The sequence below is a fragment of the Mytilus edulis genome, chromosome 2 (genome assembly GCF_963676685.1).
Source record: "Mytilus edulis chromosome 2, xbMytEdul2.2, whole genome shotgun sequence".
Classification (NCBI taxonomy): domain Eukaryota; kingdom Metazoa; phylum Mollusca; class Bivalvia; order Mytilida; family Mytilidae; genus Mytilus; species Mytilus edulis.
The window spans coordinates 93,279,404-93,295,915 of NC_092345.1; the positions used below are offsets into that span (position 1 = coordinate 93,279,404).

At 31.6% G+C, this 16,512-nt stretch overlaps 1 protein-coding gene across 2 annotated transcripts in view; it reads right to left on the reverse strand.

The window, feature by feature from the left end:
- Positions 1 to 14,436, reverse strand: part of LOC139513467 (embryonic protein UVS.2-like) — a 28,184-nt gene extending 13,748 nt beyond the window's left edge. The window contains exon 1 of one of the 2 annotated variants that reach the window (XM_071302014.1): positions 14,332 to 14,436. The gene's annotated coding sequence lies outside the window, so the exon portion shown is untranslated. The remainder of the gene's footprint in view (positions 1 to 14,331) is intronic. The other variant, XM_071302011.1, reaches the window with a different exon arrangement.
- Between the last annotated feature and the right edge of the window lie 2,076 nt (positions 14,437 to 16,512).

Below are 16,512 nucleotides of genomic sequence, written 5' to 3' on the forward strand. Positions count from 1 at the left end.
AATGCAAACTCATTGACAAGTAAATTTTGGCTCAAAATGGTCAAGATATATTTGATTCTCTTTCACCAAAAGTTTCATTTCTGCAAATTTGTTGGTTAGTTTATGTAAACAAGGACATCAAAGGCACTTTTTTGTGTCAGAGTAGGGCTACTCTCACATACGTTCTGAATTGGAGGGAGTAATTGGTGGTGTGACACCAAAAGCATTTTCAATCGATGCACGTGAGTAATGTTCTAGTATATAACGACAGTTTCAGTACACCGAGGTCTAGTAGTCATAAATCATTATTACTGAAACAAATCCGGATCACACACCGAACCTGATGGACACCTATCAACTATAAGAGGGGGGAAAGGGACCACCAGAAAATCTGTGCTGCTTCAAAATCAAACGCCATCATACATCGAAACGGACTATTTGATAACAACTGCCATATTCCTGAAATAGTACAGGACATTTTTAAAAATATAGTGGGGTTAACCTGAACTTGTTGTTTGTCAAACCTCCCGCCTAAATTGTAATGCTAACATTACGACTTTACGTGACAGGAATACAGTACAAATAAACGCAAGAACACTGAGGACAGAGAAATACACAAATAAATAATATAATAGTACATTTCAAAATGTAAACCACAGAATACCAAAGAACAACTAAAATTAATTCACGACAGTACACCAATACAGCACAATATAACTATAATGATGAACTATGCGTCACAAGAATGTATCGACGCTAAAACGGTGACTTCAAAGGTTAATTTCTCTGAATAGAATATGAAATTGGTATTAGGTTTGTACAGGTGTTAATTGATGTACTTTTTAACATTAAGAAATTATGATTTTAATATAGAATTGTGTAAGTAATGGTTTAATTATTTGTATTTCATAACCATGTCAGTTTATCTTCTAAATCAAACTGTGAAATAATTCCTGTGCATATAGTTGCTTTAAGTAAAATTCATATAAATGAACTAGGAAACTACTGTTCTTACCAACAGGTGGTCCAGTAATCTGAGTTTTGTAGTATGCGTATTAGCTAAAGATTCAAATTTAATTTAATTTAAAACTTTATTCTTTTTTTCTTTTTTTTTTGCATCGCTTTGACATAATTTTTTTTTTTGTAAAATTGAAATTATATTTGTTTTAAAATTTAAAAAAATCTTTTAGTCCAATCAATTATAAGGGCTTTAAAGCTAACAAATGTGCTTCGTCATTTGCAACTCATTTATAAAGCTGTAAATAGGCTTTAACGATAGGAACATCCCTTACTAAGAGCATGTTTTACTTTAATTCTTCACTATGAAGAAACCCACTCATCCGACGATTCAATTTAGCTCAGAACACTTTTCTATTTTCTAATGTATATTTTCTGAAATAAAGAGCGTTTTTGTTTCGAGAAAACCCAGAAAATGGCGAAATATAAACAATAGACCACAAAACACTCCACATACAACAAAGAATGCGCAATGCACATGGCATTAAATACTTGAGGTAGATTTACGTTCTCCGGTTCGATTAACATGTCCTACTCTTCTATAGTTTAATTTGCTGTGTTACGCAGGTAAATTACTTAAGACATCATACCTGAGCATATTTGTATATGCCTCTATTTTAACTATCAGACATCACAAAATTTATGAGGTACCGTCGAATGCATGAAAACATGATTATTCAAGACAATGGATAGATAAAACTGAAACCGGTAGATACAACACATACATATATGATAATTAATTGATTGATTGATTGATTGATTGATTGCTTAACGTTCAGTGGTATAGGAGAATTGAAAGTAGAAAATACTATATTAAAATTAGATAAATATTAATAACTAGATGTGTCAAAGCGACACGAATGGCCCCGTCTCAAAAATTTGAAAAATCTGCAATTTCAATAACACATGTGGACACAGACATGATGGTAGTCTCGAATATAAAAAATCTGCTCAAAATCTGAAGGCATATAGAAAAAAAGTCTGTATAACTGTGATTTCTACAATTTTTTTATAATTGTACACCCTAAATTTTGGTAAAAATTAGCGGAGCGGAACCAATCTTAAACTTGATCTGTATCTCATTATGGTTAGCTCACATACCAAAAATCAGCACAATATCTGAAAGCATTTAGAAAAAAAGGTCCGTATAACAGTGATTTTCAAATATTTATAAAAGTCAAAAACCCCAAAACTACAGCAAAAATTAGCCGAGCGGAACAAAACATAAACTTGATCTGTAACTCATCATGGATAACTCACATACCAAATATCAGCCCAAAATCTGAAAGCATTTAGAAAAAAGTCCGTATAACTGTGATTTTCAACAATTTATCAAAGTACAAATGCCGTCATTTCGGTAAAAATTAGCAGAGCGGAACAAAACTTAAACCTTGATCTGTAACTCATCATGGTAAACTCATATACCAAAATTCAGTCCATTATCTGAAGGCATTTAGAAAAAAAACCCTCCGTATAATGGTTTGTTGCGGAATGACGGAATGACGGAATTTCGAACAAGGGTAAAACTATATGGCACCGACAACTTCGTTGCGGGGCCATAAAAACATGTATCTGTATTTGTCAAAATATATTATATTGATCAATATAATTTAAAGTGATTGGGTCAGATTTTTCAATTGCACCAGAGATCGAATTAGGTTTATGTTAACATCTGTCATCAATAGGTCCATACGACATATTCGATTACTTGAAATGATTAATGTATCACATGACTGTTATTTTTTTTTTTTTTTTTTTTTTTTATAAAACAATATCTTTATTGCACTTTTCTTTGCTGTTGTTACAAATTACTCGACCTACAGCAGTTGACAGAGTATCCCTGTAAATTAGTCACTGGATAACCAGGGAATATATGCAGTGAATTCATATTTATAGATAGTTTGTTAGTTTTACAGTTCATGGTTATTACAAACATTTTACAAACTATATTGTTTCATGATTACGGAAAGTGTACAGTTTTGTCCGGTTTTGTTTCTAAAGATTAAAACTTTATGATCATTGACCTTTAACCTTATTGATGAAAACCGTTGAAGGTTACAATACACCATTAGATTTTATGGGCGCAGCCATTGTATGAGCATAACATGGTATTCAGAATTAAGGGTATGGCGAATCCTGATTGGTCGATATGTGCGCCCGTTATTTTTTATCATTAGAGACTTCGTGCACTCTGCTTTATACAACAGGCAGAATAAAAATTAATCCGTAGCCCTAAAGGCACTGAGATGACTTTTCAACGCTAGGACAAGACACGTATTTTTAAGGGCAAAATTGATAGGCATGGGACATAAGTACAAAATACGCTAAGAAAAGCAACGCGAACCTATATTTTTTGGACCAAAAAATACTGTCCTAATAACTTTTCTTTGTTTCTAGCAAGGTTTTGTTAAAAAAAATCAACTTTCTAAAGTCTGTATCTCGAAAAAGGCTACCATTGTCGCCTATGGGGAAATTAATTGTTTATTTCAATCTGAAGCTGGTTGATCAATTGTGCGGATTAATTTATACGTTTTATTAGAGAATTTTAAGTTTCCACCGAAACTTACGTACCTTAACGCAAGTATCTTAGGCTTATAATTATATGGACTTATAAGACATAATATAAATTGTGGTTGTCTCCCTTCGCCGGTTTCAGCACTTCAGTCGGATAGTTATTATATTGTTTTAATGCTAAAATAACATTCATGTAACATGCACAGACCATTCGATTTTCGGGGGGGGGGGGGCGTGTGAATTTAAAATGAAGATATTTCTGGCCCTGATTTTGACTGAATGAAATTGATTTCACAGTTGGCCAGCACCTTGAGTTAAAAAAGGTCTACATTTTACCCATTTGATAATTTTCAAAACAAATATTCCGCATTTCGGGGCCTTTTATAGCTGACTGTGCGGTATTGGCTTTGCTCGTTGTTGAAAACCGTACAGTGACCTATAGTTGTTAGTTGTTAGTTTCTGTGTCATTTTGGTCTATTGTGGATAGTTATCTCATTGACAATTATACCACATCTTCTTTTTTTTATATTGATTAAGTACAGTTCCAGAATAAGGCGATGCAAGATACATTTTTTTCCTCGTTCTTACAAGATAAAATTATCAAGATTTAAAAACCTTTTCAGTCCATTTTTTAAATTCCAGTCCTTGCGGTCAATTAAGATTGGATGAGTTCTTTTCATTTTATCATACCAAGTCGTGTTGGTGATTGAGACTTTTAAAAACAAACTCAACTGATATACATTACAGCAAGGACTGTGATCTGAAAATTTGACTGTAAAAACTGAAAAATCAAAACATTTTTTCTCAGTCATTTAAAATTAACTTTTTAGTTCGATTTGGCCATTTCAGTCTGATTATTGAGTGTTACGTCGTCACTACGAAAACATTTTTCTCATCAAGTTTAATTTAAAAAAAAAATTAAATAACCTAAACGTTTGTCTCATGATTATATGATTTGAAACACAATAATTTTCAAATATATCGAGTAAAAGAGATACACTGAACAATAATGCTATATTATTTATTAAAAAACACAGAGGACTCGGAAAATAAAATGAACTTTACAAACTATACAAACAAATTAAAATTTATGTCAAATGTCAGGTCATCATTTATTGAATTCTGCGCATCAATTTCAGTTGATCACATGCAAGTCCAATATCGTTGCAATTGGTAATATTCGATGTTTCCCTGCAGACCATGCAAGCTTACCATGTACTACAGTGAAAAGTTACAAAAAATTTACTCAGTAGCTGTACCAGGGGTGGGGTCTGTGATTGGATCCTACCTTTTTTTTCTCGGAAAATTAGAAAATTACGTGAATATTACGAAACAGGAGACAACAATTGTTTTTTTTTTCTTTTATTCTAGAACCACTCTCTTTGAAATGTCTTGATCCGCCCCTGTTACTACTTTACCACTTTAGAACCACGGGTTTGCTATATATGCGAGTTTGTTGTAGTCTTGATTATCATGAAGCAGATATAGTCTGGTAACTACCCGAATTAAACAATATAAATTAAATTCTCACTATAGGAAACGTTAGAAATTTATGTCGTATATTTACAAATGGATAAATCTTTTTAAAAGTTATTTTACATACTTTAAATATTGATTTCTTGCTATTGATGTATTACTCTTGATTTAAAAATACTATCATATGTTTTCCTTTGATTGATAGAAATACAAATGCATTTGTCAGAAATCAATACAAAAAGTAATTTCAGAGATTGGTATACTAAGTCTTTACTATAGGACCTCCTTTGAGCATATACACGAATTTTAAACAAATCAAATATGCTGCTTTATCAGCTTTGATTGTCGCTTATGCCAAATTTGGCTGCAATATTTAAGGCAATGCAACATGAAAAAAAAGCATTATTTTCCGAAAAACCCTAGTCGGCATGGCTCACCTGTTATGGTAATGTATTGGTTTGATTGACAGCTTATCTACATTTTTTTAGAACAACATAGCCATGTGACAGTCAATTTCTAAAATTAATACGCTGATCGTGGTACAAGTGTCCAATAATCTTAGAATCAAATCATGTTTCGTTGACATCAATGGTAAGATATTATTTCCCATTCTGCGTACCGTATCTCGCCTTGGATAACTTACATGTCGCCTTGGAGTTTTTTGTCGACATGCCGAAATTTTTTCTCCCCGTGACAGCATTTTTTTCAGAGTAATTACCTTTCCCCAGCGATGATTCGAAGGGTAATAGTAACACAATAGTACCGTCAATCCCTTTGCCTGTCCGTCGGACCGTCCGTTCGTATAAGACCTCTGTTGACACTCTTGAATCTGCATGAAGGGATTCTATACATGGAAAATTTATCAAACCGCGATATGTTTTTTTTTCACTTGCCATAATGAATTTTCCAGATAAAAGTTTTCAAACTGCTTTTCTTGATAGATCATTGAACACACGACACGGATCACTCATTTAAAAAAAGAAAACTTGAGTTATCAATAAGATATGGTAATCTGACATATATTAACAAAAGGCCTTACTTATGTTAAAGCCAATAAAATAAAAGAACTCCTAAATAATCCAGGTATTTTGATATGCCTAAATATTAGAAAAACATTAAAACCTTCATGTATATATTTACCTAGATTACTAAACTTGTACAAGGTCCTTAATCTTCGATGGACTTTACCCTATTAGATTTTATATAGATTTCAAAAACTCATTATCCCGTATACTCTTTGAACTCGGCACGCATATTTACATATTAGTTTAAAAGAAACTCTTTTTGTATGAAAATAGGACAAATGTTAACTGTACATGGATATAATTCAAAATATATCTGTGTTCATTGCGAACAATATTTGCCTTTTCGTATGTTCAGATATAAGACAAGTGTAAACTCTCGCTCTTGGAATACGCTATTTCAAATAGATTTGAACTAAATGGAGAAAGGGAGACAAACACAATTTCACAACGACCAAGTTAAGGTGTACTTCATACGTTAAAATATACGATTTGTGTTTAATTCACAAGTTAAATGGTCAACGGGAGATAACAAAGACCATTTTTTGTTGAAATGTTAAGGTGTGTTACGTCTAAGTACGTCAAAAACCTAAAATTCTCTATTGATACTCACGAACAACTTAAACTTAAGTTAAAAATTATATGTGGTAAGTTTCGACATTGTAAATGTAATTCATTTGATTAAGTGATAAAGTGTGTAATAAATGCGTTTTGAGACAAAATTCTGTACATTTTCACGAAGCATGCTGTTTCGGTTTATTACCACGTGTTCAGATATATTGTCAACTTTTGCTACACAAATTTTATACATGAAAATATATATTAAATCTAGCTATTCATGATCATATGTATCTTTTTACATCATTTAAAAATTTGCTGTTTTTAGCATTAATATATTTGTTAATTTCGTATGTGTTTAAAAATTCATTTCTAAAAACTGCATAAGTGTCTATGCCTTTTTGTTTATAATTTGATATATGAGTACTTTTATGAACTGAATATATTAAGACAGTTAGGAAGAGATTTATATCATTATACATAGGATCATGTATTTTATAGCCCAGTACTAAAGTTTTAAAATTAAAAACATGTGACCCAATTTTGATTTTGCTTACAAGTACATATATTTTCTTCCAAAATTCATGAATGAATTGACATTTGAGAAAAAAGTGTTCGTAATCTTCAGTCAAGTTACACAAGTCACACATACTTGTTTCTTGTATGTGCCATTGTAGTAATAATTGTTTACATGGGAGGATGTAATGGAGTAATTTCCATCTTAACATTTTATATTTGTTATTTATTAAATAGGTAAAAGTAAATTGAAGCACATTATTTATTGGAGTGATTGATTCTAGATTGAAGATGTTTTTCCATTTGGAAAATCCTAGTGGTCTCTCATCATTTTTGTTATTTAAATGGTTGTAAATATCTTTGGATGACATATTTTCAATTAATTTTGATTTTTTGTTAACAGTCAAGGACAAGTTTAATTTTGTTTTTATAGAAGTTTTCAAAAATTTGTCAGATTTTAATGTACTAACCCATTCTTTTGGAATACAATTTTTCAATTTTAAAAGTTCGGAGATCCAATTAGTTTGTGAGGTTAGTTTCTCCAATATAACTTTTTGTGATATGTGACCTTTTTGATAAATTATATCATTAATGAAAATAATACCATCTTTTATCCAATTTAGATAAACTAAACATTTTCCTTTAAATTTTATGTTTTTATTACCCCACAACATTTGCTGACTAATATTTCTAAAATTTATGATAGGTGTATTACTTGATAGTGTATTATTTGCTTCGTACCAGCTCTTTAACATGTTCAAGTAAAATGAGGGTAGTATATTACTTAAATTAGGTAATGATTTTATGTTGTCAGGCATCATATGAAATATAAGGTTGTTTTTACCAAATTTATTGAAATAATATGTTGGAATGACTTTCCAATTAGCAAATTCTTTTGCGGTTAATCGTTTAACCCATGAAATTTGTAATGCATTCAAAAAGTAATCAATGTCTGTCATTTTTAGACCTCCATTTGTGTAATCTTTGGTAAGTGTTGAACGTTTTACCTTTTCTTGTTTATTATTCCATATAAAATTGTATATGAGTTTTTAAAAATCTTTTATGTATATTTGGGGTATTGAAACAACCGAAGCTAAAAAAGTAAGATTAGGTAAAATAAGCGACTTAACAACTGTTATTCGACCTATCATTGTTAAATTTCTTTTTTCCCAATCAAGTATTAATTTTTTTGACTGTTTCATTGTTTTTTTCAATATTTAATTTGTCACATTCACTTTTATTTAATCCAAAGTAAACACCTAGACTTTTAATTGGTTCCTTGCTCCAGTGTATATTTTCAATTTTTTCTTTACAATGTTTAAGTCTACCCAACCATATACCTTCTGTTTTAGATTTATTCAGTTTTAAAACAGAAAGCGTTCCAAATATTTCTATTAGGTTCAATGCTTGGTGAATTTCATTTTTAGAATTTTTTAGAATGGTTAAGTAGCAAGCCTGAAATAAAATTTGCTCCAATATGGCAAGCTGGTTTCGTCAAATTTATGATTAGAACGTTCATCGAAAGGATTATGTGTTCCGATTGGTACCAATAGCGCCATTGCATGTCATATTCGGTGCTGGACCGACCTTGCAAGGGCCGTATAGCCAGTCAAGGTCGCTAAAAACTCCCATTTGTTGTGTAATCGGTGCTGTATTGCTTTGAATCACAGTTTATTACAAAACTCAGTATTATCCGTCTATATTTCTGACGATATCCGTTACCTTAATACTATTTTTGCTGTAAATAGTAATAATTCTCTTATTTTACTTCAAAAATTTACCGAAAGGGAATTACTTTGAAATAAGCTTATACTTATTATCTGTAAATGTGTTTGGCGTCTTTAAATACGTTGATTGTGTACCGATTGATGATATCATCAAGAAAATTTAAACATTATTTATCTATTAGTGTGTATTGTCTCTGAATAAACTTCTAGTGTCTGGGAGTATTCTTACATCGGTTCTATATGTGTTTATGTCAGTTGTTTTTCTGCTTCGTGTCGATATTGTGAGTAAACCTGTTCCCAACACAGCTTCACGACAAAAGATATGATTTCAGGATTCTAAGTGTGAAGTAGCAACATTTTAGCAGGGCATGCATATGCATATCTCCTAGTTATAACGATAATTCAGAGGTTGCATTTCCTTTCATATTTTCCTTGATAGAGGTTTGCTGCTTACAAGGAAGATATTAAACCAAGAGTTCCAAGTGGTGATTTTGAAGACACCACTTCTAAAAATGACACTGACGCCATCATAACATAACATGGTTTATATGTTCACACATGATGCAGGTATGTTCAAAGAGTGATAACAACAATCCAATCCTCTTCTCAAAAGTGACTTACTGAATTGAAATTATCATTGGATTTGTACTTACATGAGCAACACGCCGGTTTCCAGATGTAGGGCAGAATCTGCTTTATATTACCCTGGTGGAGCAGATGTAGGGCAGAATCTGTTTAATAATATTACATTGGTGGAGCAGATGTAGGGCAGGATCTGCCTATTATTACCCTGGTGGAGCAGATGTAGGACAGAATCTGCTTAATATTACCCTGGTGGAGCAGATGTAGGGCAGGATCTGCCTATTATTACCCTGGTGGAGCAGATGTAGGACAGAATCTGCTTAATATTACCCTGGTGGAGCAGATGTAGGGCAGAATCTGCTTAATATTACCCTGGTGGAGCAGATGTAGGACAGAATCTGCTTAATATTACCCTGGTGGAGCACATGAGATCATCTCTGGCTTTTGGACGTGTTTGAGTTGTCCAGTATTGAGTTTTCTCTGTTGTATTTTTTATTCTGATATTTGTATTGTGATCTTTTTCTTTTCTAACCACGGCTTTGCTATTTACAGGTTTGAATATATCTTTAGTACCCTTTGCCGTTCGTTATGTGCCTATATGAACTAATACATTATTTACCAAGGTAAGCAAGGAGTTGAGCATATTTGTTTAGAAACATTTATTGTATGTGCCTATTCCAAGTCTTTTATCAAACCTTTCATAACTGATTACGGTATGGATTATATTATTTGTAAAATGCCAAACCTTTCATTGCTTAAATTCACGTTATTGTGTCTCTGTTTAATACTTTTATCATACCACATCTTCTTTGTTTTTATTTATAGTAATAAGAAGATGTGACATGAGTACCAATGAGACAACATTTGATATAAGTCACAATGTGTAAAAAGTAAACAGTTATAGGTGGGGAAAAAAAGCCTTTAACACGGAGCCTTGTCTCACACCAAACAGCAAGCTATAAAGGGCAAAAAAAGACTAGTGTAAAACCTTTCAAACAGGAAAACCAACGGTATAATCTATATATAAAAAAGGAAACGAGAAACACATATAAACCAAATTAAAAAAAACGACAACCACTCACAACAAATTCCTTAACATGTGCAAACAAATGCAGCGGGTTTGAATGATTTCATAAGCACCAACCGTCAACCTAATATGAAGTTGTAACGGAACATTACAACACAGAATTACCAGCTATAAAATATCAATTAAAATTAACATTAACACAACAAGTAAACATACACGGAACGAATAAATTTGGTCTATAGATCAATATGAATACAGTATTACTGAAAAAAGGGATAAGTAAGACAATCTCAGATAGACAACTTTAACCTTGTACAAAATGGCGTTGAATAAAGGAATGTACACGGGTAAATATTGTTTCTGCCATGGGTGCATGAAGTACGGAAATATTTCATATATATTAAAATTTTATATTGATAGTACGAGGACAGAATTGAAATCGACATACTAAATTCTTTAAAGTAAATATTAAAAATAGTGAAACGATATAAAACACAAAATTAGTAAACATTGAATAAAAAATGCATTATCAATTGTGTCAACAGGTCAAATTGACACTAAAGTACGATTTAAGAGTACTCGCAATTATTGAGAGCTAGTTAAAATCATGTATCATAAACGTAATCAACTAAAACACATGCCAGGATTTAGTGACTCTTTTAAGTGTACAGATAGCTAATTAAAAAAAAATAAAGACTATACTATACAAACCATGGATACGAATGTACATTCGGCATTCGCTTTGTGTAATAATGTATGTACATATTCATTGACAAGACTAATTTGGTGTTGTAACATTTTTGGAAAGGGGGCGGGATTGTGCTTACGTTCACATCTTCATATGTGTAACAGATAATCTATAACGGATTAATGCAGATAATTTACAATTAACAGTTATCGCACTGTGTTAGAAAAACAATTTGTCATGAAAAATCAGGAAAGACGAGATCAGTGTAAAGCCGCAAGTAATAATTCCGTTAAGGTACCGAATAGTTTAACAACAACTGTATGATCATTACCTTTTATTTATTTTATTTATTGGTATATATATCTGTGGTAAACCAACAGGAAACTTTTCTGCTTAATTTAAAAATATCTTATTTGCTCAAAGCAAAAAGGATCAGACACAAGTAATACATACTTATAAAGTCTTCTCTAAAATACAATATACATACCAATACAAAATGAACGTGATCATGCATTATATAATATAAATATCATAAACATTACTAAACTATATTGAAAAAAGGAGATGGAATGAAGAAAGAACGACAGAGATTAGGATGATGATGATGATGGTGAGTTGCGTTTTACCTATGGTGATACTATAAAACGAGGAATCTTTTTGTTCTCTTTATGAAATTGAATACTTGATTATCAATTTGCACATTTTGATTTTAGAAAACGGTTTCTTTTCCGAAAACCAATAGTTGTAAGTCCAAATGACAGCCTTCGGTAAACCAGCTGAGACTATTAAACAGAACAACCCTTTTATTTAGATAGAAAGGACAATCAAAGAAAAATGATGCATGTCCTCAATATCCAAACCACATTTACATGTTGGATCAAATATAATGTTAGCTTTAAACAAGTCACAATTCAAGAAGGATACCGAACATCGGAATTGGGTTTAAATTATATTCAATTTTCTTGGACCATATGAATAATGTTGAGATTGATTCTCATTTCGAATGTCGTGTTTTTTTTTAATTCTACTTTTTCCTGCGTACGAGTTAATACCATATACAGCCACATTAATTTGATTGATTTATTTATTGACAAATGCGATTATGAGTTAATGTATATTCAAGCCTTCGAAAACACAGAATATTTAATTCAGTATTCAGTTTATTTTTATTTTTTGGATCACTGCCTTTGTCAATGTCAAAACATCGATTTTGTATATATAATATGTATATATATGTGTTGACATTGACAAAGCCAGTGATCATAATATCAAATATAATATTAAAAACCAATTCTTCAGAGAACAATTGAAGGTCTTTCCACCTCGATAATAAGAATGCAATTTAAAAAACAGTGTTGGAAAATGTCACTCCTGGTTCATGTTATTTGTTACTTCAAACTGATATAAAAAAAAAATATAATTATATGTACTTTTTCATATGAATAGTCTGAAATAGGCTACTTCCAGTTAAAATACGGTCATTTCCGGTTGACATGGTACATGATGAAATGTCTACAATCAAATGCAGAAAACTTAATTGTTTTATAATGAACCAGTAAGAATTTTATAGCCAAGGTCAAAATCTAGAACGTCAAATTGACCTTTGACCTTTAACTCCATTTCAAGGTCATAGGTCAGTGATCTCAAATCATAAGAACCCAGGTCAATCATTTGTATGGTTGTGGTATAATACTAATTTCAAATACATAAGGGGAGAAAACTCCTATAAGGGTTGACCAAAACACTTCGACTTAAATGGGTTGAAGTTGCGCCCTATCGTAAACAGTTATTTGGCAAACATATCATATCATTAACTGTTACGGTTTCTTTTGAATAAGGATAACAAGCAAATTTCAAATTTTAGAACATGACCTTGACCTTTGATCTTGACCTCAATTTCCTCCAAATGGACCAAGGACTCCATATCAAAAGACTTTAGGCCTCTACGACTTATAATGTATGAATTTATCCAACATATCACCTATCTTAATTTGGAAAGGGAAATAACTCCCATAAGATGTCATCCGATCACTCCTCACTCCAGTTAAAACTAACCGAATCATTCTTAACAGTAGACAAACAATTTGGTGAAAACATTTTGTTGAAATCTTTTACGGTTTCAGAGATATAAAGATAACAAGAAAAATGGTAGCTGGGAGATAACTCCTATAAGAATAAGTGTTCGGTCTCACAGGGTGAGTTTTAAACCCCTATTACCGTACAACATCATTGGCTAAAAATCCGTTCGATATTTTGTAAAATAAAAAAAGCATCTCAGACGGCAGAAGAAAAACAAAAGGTCTTTCCACGAAAAGTGGAAAGACCTAATTATACTTGTATGTTATACATTTATTTGTATTTTCCTTACTTTTTTTTTGTTATTCATGTTATGATAATCAAATGTTATGTTTATTATTGTTATCATTGTTATGTTTTGCCTGTAATTGGTGTGTCTGATTGTCAATGCATTGACGAACATTTAAATGTTCAAGATTAGAAACAAACAGTTTGAATGGTTTAATGTTAGTTCATGATAAAATAAAACAAAAAACGATTAGACAAAAATTATATCATTTAGACAAAAGTAAACTTTATTGCATATTTTTTTTTACCAAGACCCTGTCGCGCGTCCCTCCAAACTTGTCTTTGTCATGAATTGTCTTAGAGCGTATAATACTGGCCTTAAGACAGGATCAGTTTCTGTAGCATCTGTGTCACATTAACTTAAAGTGATTATTTAAGAAAATAAGGAGTACGTAAGGGTATGATTGGAAGTCATACCATATTTCCATAGCTTCATTTTATGCAATTTACATTTGTCTATCGAAATGATTAACGGTATAAACTAAGGTCAATAGTTACCAGGATTATAATTTAGTACGTCAGACGCGCGTTTCGTCTACATAAGACTCATCAGTGACGCTCATTTCAAAATATTTATAAAATCAAACAAGTACAAAGTCAAATCTCTTTTCTTTAACATCTGCTCAAAAACGAAAAGACATCAGATACCACACAAATCGCTTCACTAAAAACTAAAAGTTGATCAGCAAGAACTCACCAAAACAAAGGAGAACACCAGTGCAAGTGTTCTGGGAGAATTTAATCGTTTTCCCTTTTAATTAATAGTAATAGTAATTTTTAATTATGCCGATAAATATACCACATTTTATGAGTCAAAATATTTGTGTTATTATAAAAGTATAACATGAATTTAGACCCTACCTTCAAACGACAAAAAATTCCGTGTAATGTTGTATTACTTTCGTGCAATTTCAATATATATGTAAAAATGTGTCTTATAACGAACATAAAAAAGTCGAATATTTTCCTAAGTTTGTTTGACAATTACATACATATATAAAATGCAGCATTAAACATTTATTATGAGCTTCCATTTAAACATTTAAAATTATGAAGGCACTCCAAAAGGCACGACCCTTAATTTCTATAAGTTATTACACTTAATTGCAATTTGAAATTCACTATTGAATTCATAATATCTTTGTAAACGTTGGAAGTTTATACATTTAAACTGTAATTTGGTTTTAATCATAGCAGGATACTTTCTTTTGGTAGACCTGCTTGACTGATGAAACGATACCATTAGATAGTCAATTTAACATTATTGATGTATACTAGCGTCTCATTTTTTTAGTTTCTTTTTTGAACATTATGATACTATGACTAAACTGTTTTTATCATTTGGTGTAAAACTATTAAATCTTTGTATAAAGAAGAACCATAAGTGCTTTTTAACAATTAGTATGATTGCTCAAAATAATTTTGTTTGTGAATGATTATGGTTGACAGCTATTATTTATACAGTGCATATAAGGACATTGATAATCATGTATTATTTGTACAGTAGGATATGTATATGCCCGACCATAGAGCTGACAACAGCCGAAGGCCACCAATGGGTCTTCAATGTAGCGAGAATTCCCGCACCCGTAGGTGTCCTTCAGCTGGCCCCTAAAAATATGTATACCAGTAAAGTGATAATGGACGTCATACTAAACTTCGAATTATACACAAGAAACTAAAATTAAAAATCATACAAGACTAACAAAGGCCCGAGGCTCCTGACTTGGGACAGGCGCAAAATTGCAGCGGGGTTAAACATGTTTATGAGATCTCAACCCTCCCTCCCTTATACCTCTAGCCAATGTAGTAAAGTAAACGCATAACAATACGCACATTAAAATTCAGTTCAAGAGAAGTCCGAGTCCGATGTCAAAAGATGTAACAAAAGAAAATAAATAAAATGACAATAATACAAACATAACAACAGACTACTAGCAGTTAACTGACATGCCAGTTACAGACCTCAATTAAACTGATTGAAAGATTATGTCTTCATCATATGAATATCAGGCACAATCCCTCCCGTTAGGGGTTTAGTATCATACTATCATAAAGTATATGAGAAGAACATAACCCGTGTCATGCCAATAACTGTTTAAAAATAAAAAAATGTGTTAAGTTCCGATGCAAAGACCCTATAAGTGAATCAATATTAAAGCCAAAATATGCAATCTTTAATGACCTGACAACAGTATCGTAACTATATCCCTTCTTAATAAGTCTGTTTAAAGGTTTTATAAGCTTTTGAGGTGAATACTGACATTTTTGTGCTTTGTAAAGAATATTACCATAAAAGATTGGATGTGAAATACCTGAACGTTTAAGATGTCTGCATGTTGAGTGATATTTACGAATTATTTCTTTATACCGGTGATAAAATTTAGTAAATGCTTTGACCAGTTTGTGATATAAAAAACCCTGGTGTAATAATTTTTCAGTAATACAAAAATTCTCTCGCTAAAATCTAATACGTTGTTACATACACGAGCGAATCGTACAAGTTGAGATATATATACACCATAAGATGGTGACAAGGGAACGTCACCATCTAAAAATGGATAATTAACGATAGGAAATGAAAAATCATCTTTTTTATCATAAATGTTTGTATTAAGCTTCCCGTTAATGATATAGATATCAAGATCGAGGAAAGGGCAGTGGTCATTGTTAGTTGTAGCTTTATTTAAAGTAAGTTCAACAGGATAAATTTCTTTAATATACATACTGAAGTCGTCATTATTGAGAGCCAAAATATCATCCAAATATATAAAAGTATTATTAAATTTGTTTATCAGATGTTGTTTCGATGGGTCTTTGCTTATTTTTGTCATAAATTGTAACTCATAGCAATACAAAATCAGGTCCGCAATAAGTGGTGCACAGTTAGTCCCAATTGGCACTCCAAAAGGCACGACCCTTAATTTCTATAAGTTATTACGCTTAATTGCAATTTGAAATTCACTATTGAATTCATAATATCTTTGTATACGTTGGAAGTTTATACATTTAAACTGTAATTTGGTTTTAATCATTGCAGGA